Raw genomic sequence first — 7120 nt, forward strand, 5'->3', positions numbered from 1 at the left:
CTCCAGGGCCTGTCTTGCCTTTCTGGTTTTTACACATTTTGTGGATGTCCCTTTTGACCAGTGGGAAGAGATAATTCTTTGTAGTGCATATTTGCATTGCCTGCTTGGTTGCTTGGCCAAAAATGTTGTATGCGTTTTCTCCTGATTATATTCAGGAGAAAATTCATATACACTTTTTGGCCAAGTGCATCATTGTCGAACTTGTGTACCTCTTCCTGTGCTTTACAGGCGATTCCTCCATACCTCTTGAAATCAGTTTCCTGCTATTCTGCTTCGCTTTCAAGTCTGCCTCGTTGCCTTCCCTCAACAGATTTTTGGACAATAGTTGTCCTTTATTTCTCTGCCATTTTGTGAATTGCTGTGCCCCTGAGTTCCATGTTTCATCTCGTTTTTTGTGAGCTGAAGGCAAGTCCAAAATTTTGGTTCAGCACCTATACTGGTTCCTGGTGGGTGCCTGAGACTTTGGTTAATTCTTCTTCCTGCCGTGAAATTAGAGTAACATGTGCCCGTACAAATCCCTAACAACTACTCTCTCATTGGTTATCCCTCTTTCCTACCATCCTCTGCCAAATTGGAAACCTGTGCGAACCAGGAGCTTAAAGGTGCTGTCTCTCCAAGGTGGGAGACTGAGAGTAAAGCAGTTGGAAAGTAAATCCGGAGCACCAGGAGTGGGAATATTCGTTGAGTTTTAGAAACCTTTCGTATTCACAGTGTGTCCATTGTCTAGGTTTCCCGTACATGTTATAGCTGTAGTAATAGTCCCTTGAACCTGCAGAGTTGGGACTCATGGAAAGGGTTCCATGCATTATTGCTTCAAAGGGTCTGCATTTGCTCACACAATCTCAACAATCCTCTCACACCCAAGTGTCCAGCTTTATGCCACATCCAGCTGTCATTGTAGATAGGGTCATTCCAGGTTTCGTCAGAGACCCTGAAGGAATTGTAAAGAATTTCGCTGTTTTTTGTTTTGTTTTTGAAATTCCTTTTTTTAGTGGGTTTGAGCTGATTCTCGCTACCATGTTTATGCCACTGTAGACACACGATTCCCTTGCAGAAACATATCAATACATAGGTTTTATGATTCTTTCTGGTCAGATATATTCCTATGCGGGAAATATCGGGTTTTCAGTCCCTTTCACTGAGGAAGGTGTAAGTCTCTTCTATTCCATAGTTGTTTTTTGGAACGGTACCTGTGCTTATATCAAACTCTGGTTGTATGCATCACCCCACCTCTCCTTCCCACTTAAGCAGGCATAAGAGTGTTTTCTAAATGTGAGACTCTGTTCTCTTTCGTAAGTCAGTTCCTGTATAGCCATGTTTACAGGATCTTCATACGTGATATCTTATGCTAAGTTTGTTTTTCTGTGTGACTTATTTCACTTAGAATCATCGTACCTGAATCCTCTCAGTTTGCTGCTACTGGTCTTATGACATTGATTTCATGGCTGAGGGATATTCCATCGTACGTAAGTACCACAATATTTTGAACCATATTTATATTTCCTGGGATATTTAAGATGTACCCAAGTTGAGGTTCTTGTAAGCAGTGCAGCCCTAAATTTGAGGGTGGCTCTGTCTTATTGATTTTCAGTTTCCCAAGGTATATTCCCTAGACTGGAAGTGCCCTTGGCTCTGTAGCTCTGTTGTTTACTTGTTTTAGGGAACACAATGCCCTGCTCCAGTGAGGCAGTTGTCAATTTACATCCCGCCCATCAGCATAACAAGGCTCCTTGTTTTCCAGGGCCTGTCTTGCCTTTCTGTTTTTTCCACATTTTGTGGATATCCCTATTGACCGGTGGGAAGTGATACTTCTTTGTAGTGCAGATTTGCATTGCCCGCTTGCTTGCTTGGCCAAAAAGGGCGTATGCGTTTTCTGCTGAATGTATTCAGGAGAAAACCCATACGCCCTTTTTGGCCAAGTGCATCATTGCTGAAGTTATGACCCTCTTCCTGTGCTTTAAAGGTGATTCCAACGTACCTCTTGAAATCTGTTTCCTGCTATTCTGCTTCCCTTTCACGTCCGCCTCATTGCCTTCCATCAACAGATTTTTGAAAGATAGTTGTCCTTTATTACTCTGTCTTTTTGTGAATTGCTTTGCCCCTGTGCTCCATTTTTTCACTCGTTTTTTGTGATCTGAACACAAGTCCAATATTTTGGTTTAGGACCTATTCTTGTTCCTGGTGGGTGGCTGAGACTTTGGTTAATTCTTCTTCCTGCTGGGACATTAGAGTGACATGTGCCCATCCAAATGCCTAACAGCTACTCTCTCACTGGGTCTCATTCGTCCCTTTCATCCTCTCGCAAATTGGCAACCTGTGTGAACCAGGAGTTTAAAGGGGCTGTGTTTCCAAGTTGGGAGATTGATAGTATAGCAGTTGGAGAGTCAAACAGGAACACCAGGAGAAGGACTATTCGTTGAGTTTTAGAAACCTTTCCTACTCACATAGTGTCCATTCTCTAGGTTTCTCGTACATGCTATAGCTGTAGTAATATTCCTTTGAACCTTCAGAGTTGGGACCCATGGAAAGAGTGCCATGCATTATTAGTTTAAAGGGTCTGCATTTGCTTACCCAATCTCACCAATCCTCTCAGTCCCAAGTGTCCAGCCTTATGATACATCCAGGTGTCATTGTAGATAGGATCATTCCAGGTTTCATCAGAGACACTGAAGGAATTGTAAAGAATTTCCCAGTTTTTTGTTTTGTTTTTGAAATTCTTTTTATAGTGGGTTTGAGCTGATTCTCGCTGCCATGGTTATTCCAGTCTAGTCACACTTGATTCCCTTACGGAGACATACCAATACATAGTTTTTAAGATTCTTACTAGTCAGATATATTTCTCTGCCGGAAATATGGTGTTTTGTGTCCCTTTCACTGAGGAAGGTGTAGGTCTTGTCTGTTCCATACTTGGTTTTTGGAACTGTACCTGTGCTTATATCAAACTCTGGTTTTATGCATACCCCACCTCTCCATCCCCCTTAAGCAGGCATAAGAGTGTTTTCTAAATGTGAGACTCTGTTCTCTTTCCTAACTCAGTTCATGTGTAGCCATGTTTACAGGATCTTCATACGTGATATCTTATGATAAGTTTCTTTTTCTGTGTGAATTATTTCACTTAGAATCATCGTACCTGAATCCACTCACTTTGCTGCTACTGGTCTTTTGACATTGATTTCATGGCTGAAGGATATTCCATCGTACGTAAGTACCTCAATTTTTTGAACCATTTTTATATATCCTGGGATATTTAAGGTGTACCCAAGTTGAGGTTCTTGTAAGGAGTGCAGCCCTAAATTTAGTGGTGGATCTGCCTTATTGATTTTCAGTTTTCCCAAGGTATATTCCCTAGAATGGAAGCGCCCTTGGCTCTGCAGCTCTGTTGTTTACTTGTTTTAGGGAACACAGTGCATTCCTCTAGAGAGGCAGTTGGCAATTTACATTCCGCCCATCAGCATAACAAGGCTCCCTGTTCTCCAAGGCCTGTCTTGCCATTATGGTTTTTACACATTTTGTGGATGTCCCTTTTGAGCGGTGGGAAGTGATACTTCTTCGTAGTGCAGATTTGCATTGCCCACTTGCTTCCTTGGCCAAAAAGGGTGTATTCGTTTTCTCCTGAATATATTCAGGAGAAAATGCATACAAACTTTTTGGCCAAGTGCATCATTGTCGAAATTGTGCCCCTCTTCCTGTGCTCTAACGGCGATTCCTATGTAACTCTTGAAATGTGTTTCCTGCTCTACTGCCTCGCTTTCAAGTGTGCCACGTTACCTTCCCTCAACAGGTTTTTGGACGATAGTTGTCCTTTATTACTCTGCCAGTTTGTGAATTGCTTTGCCCATCAGCTCCATTTCTCAACTCGTTTTTTGTGAGCTGAACCCAAGTCCAAAATTTTGGTTCAGAACCTATACTGATTCCCGGCGGGTGGCTGAGACTTTGGTTAATTCTTCTTCATCCCGGGAAATAAGAGTGACATGTGCCATTCCAAATGCTTAACAGCTACTCTCTCATTGGTTCTCCCTCTTCCCTTTCATGCTCTGCCAAATAGGTAACTTGCGCAAATGAGGAGGTCAAAGTGCTGTCTATCCAAGTTGTGAGATTGATAGTACAGCAGTTGGAAAGTCAAACCGAAGCACCAGGAGTCGGATTATTCATTGAGTTTCAGAAAACTTTCCTAATCACAGTGTGTCCATTCTCTAGGTTTCCTGTACAAGATATAGCTGTAGTAATATTCCCTTCAACTTGGAGAGTTGGGTCCCGTGGAATGGGTGCCATACATTATTGCTTTAAAAGGTCTGCATTTGCTCACCCAATCTCACCAATCCTCTCAGTACCAAGTGTCCAGCCTTATGCCACATCAAGCTGTCATTGTAGATAGGGTTATTCCAGGTTTCTTCAGAGACACTGAAGGAATTGCAAAGGATTTTCCTGTTTTTTTTTTTTTTTTGTATTTGAAATTCCTGTTTATAGTGGGTTTGAGCTGATTCTCGCTGCCATGTTTATGCCAGTCTAGACACAGTTGATTCCCTTACGGAGACATATCAATACATAGGTTTTACGATTCTTTCTAGTCAGATATATTCCTCTGTGGGAAATATGGGGTTTTGAGTCCCATTCACTGAGGAAGGCGTAGGTCTTGTCTATTCCATAGTTAGTTTTTGGAACGGTACCTCTGCTTATATCAAACTCTGGTTTTATGCATCACCCCACCTCTCCTTCCCCCTTAAGCAGGCATAAGAGTGTTTTCTAAATGTGAGACTCTGTTCTCTTTCCTAACTCAGTTCATGTGTAGCCATGTTTACAGAATCTTCATAAGTGATATCTTATGATAAGTTTCTTTTTCTGTGTGACTTATTTCACTTAGAATCACCGTACATGAATCCACTCATTTTGCTGCTCCTGGTCTTATGACATTGATTTCATGGCTGAGGGATATTCCATCGTACGTATGTACCACAATTTTTTGAACCATTTTTATATTTCCTGGGATATTTAAGGTGTACCCAAGTTGAGGTTCTTGTAAGCAGTGCAGCCCTAAATTTTGGGGTGGCTCTGTCTTATTGATTTTCAGTTTTCCCAAGGTATATTCCCTAGACTGGGAGTGCCCTTGTCTCTGTAGCTCTGTTGTTTACTTGTTTTAAGGAACACAATGCACTCCTCCAGAGAGGCAGCAGGCAATTTACATCCTGCCCATCAGCATAAAAATCTCCCTATTCTCCAGGGCCTGTCTTGCCTTTCTGGTTTTTACACATTTTGTGGATGTCCCTTTTGACCAGTGGGAAGTGATACTTCTTTGTAGTGCAGATTTGCATTGGCCGCTTGCTTGCTTGGCCAAAAAGTGTGTATGCGTTTTCTCCTGAATATATTCAGGAGAAAACACATACGCCCTTTTTTGGCCAAGTGCATCATTGTTGAAGTTGTGCCCCTCTTCCTTTGCCTTAAAGGCGATTCCTAGGTATCTCTTGAAATCTGTTTCCTGCTATTCTGCCTCGCTTTCAAGTCCGCTTCTTTGCCTTTCCTAATCAGATTTTTGGACTATAGTTGTCATTTATTTCTCTGCCAGTTTGTGAATTGCCGTGCCCCTGAGCTCCATGTTTTAACACGTTATTCGTGAGGTGAACGCAAGTCCAAAATTTTGTTTCAGGACTTATAATGTTTCCCGGTGGTGGGGGAGATTTTGTTTAATTCTTCTTCCTCCCGGGAAATAGGAGTGACATATGCCCGTCCAAATGCCTAACAGCTACTCTCTCATTGCTTCTCCCTCTTCCCTTTCATCCTCTGCCAAATTGGCAACCTGTGTGAACCAGGAGGTTAAAGGGGCTGTCTCTCCAACTTGGGTGATTGATAGTAAAGCAGTTGGAAAGTTGAACTGGAGTACAAAGAGAGGGACTATTTGTTGAGTTTTAGAAACCTTTCGTATTCACAGTGTGTCCATTCTCTAGGTGTCCCGTACATGTTATAGCTGTAGTAATATTCCCTTCAACCTGGAGAGTTGGGACCCATGGAATGGGGGCCATGCATTATTGCTTTAAAGGGTCTGCATTTGCTCACGTAATCTCACCAATCCTCTCCGTCCCATGTGTCCAGCTTTATGCCACATCCAGCTGTCATTGTAGATAGGGTCATTCCAGGTTTCATCAGAGACCCTGAAGGAATTGTAAAGAATTTCCCTGTTTTTTTTGTTTTGCTTTTGAAATTCCTTTTAATAGTGGGTTTGACCTGATGCTCGCTGCCAAGATTTTGCCAGTCTAGACACACTTGTTTCCCTTATGGAGACATATCAATACATAGGTTTTAAGATTCTTACTAGTCAGATATATTCCTCTGCGGGAAATATGGGGTTTTGAGTCCCTTTCACTGAGGAAGGTGTAGGTTTTGTCTATTCCATAGTTGGTTTTTGGACCGGTACCTGTGCTTATATCAAAATCTGGTTTTATGCAACACTCCACATCTCCTTCCCCCTTAAGCAGGTATAAGAGTGCTTTCTACATGTGAGACACTGTTCTCTTTGCTAACTCAGTTCAGGTGTAGAAAAGTTTACAGGATCTTCATAAGTGATATGTTATGATAAGTTTCTTTTTCTGTGTGACTTATTTCACTTAGATTCATCGTACCTGAATCCACTCATATTGCTGCTACTGGTCTTATGATATAGATTTCATGGCTGAGGGATATTCCATCGTACGTCAGTACCACAAATTTTTAAACCATTTTTATATTTCCTGGGATATTTAAGGTGTACCCAAGTTGAGGTTCTTGTAAGACGTGCAGCCCTAAATTTGGGGGTGGCTCTTTCTTATTGATTTTCAGTTTTCCCAAGTTATATTCCATAGAATAGAAGTGCCCTTGGCTCCGTAGCTCTGTTGTTTACTTGTTTTAGGGAACATAATGCGCTCCTCCAGAGAGGCAGTTGGCAATTTACATCCCGCACATCAGCATAAAAACGCTCCCTGTCCTCCAGGGCCTGTCTTGCCTTTCGGGTTTTACCCATTTTGTGGATGTCCCTTTTGACCAGTGGGAAGTGATACTTCTTTGTAGTGCAGGTTTGCATTGCCGGCTTCCTTGCTTGGCCAAAATGGGCGTATGTGATTTCTCCTGAATATATTCAGGAGAAAACGTATAC

This window comes from Mesoplodon bidens (assembly GCF_964165515.1).
Source record: "Mesoplodon bidens genome assembly, contig: HAP1_SCAFFOLD_47, whole genome shotgun sequence".
Classification (NCBI taxonomy): Eukaryota; Metazoa; Chordata; class Mammalia; order Artiodactyla; family Ziphiidae; genus Mesoplodon; species Mesoplodon bidens.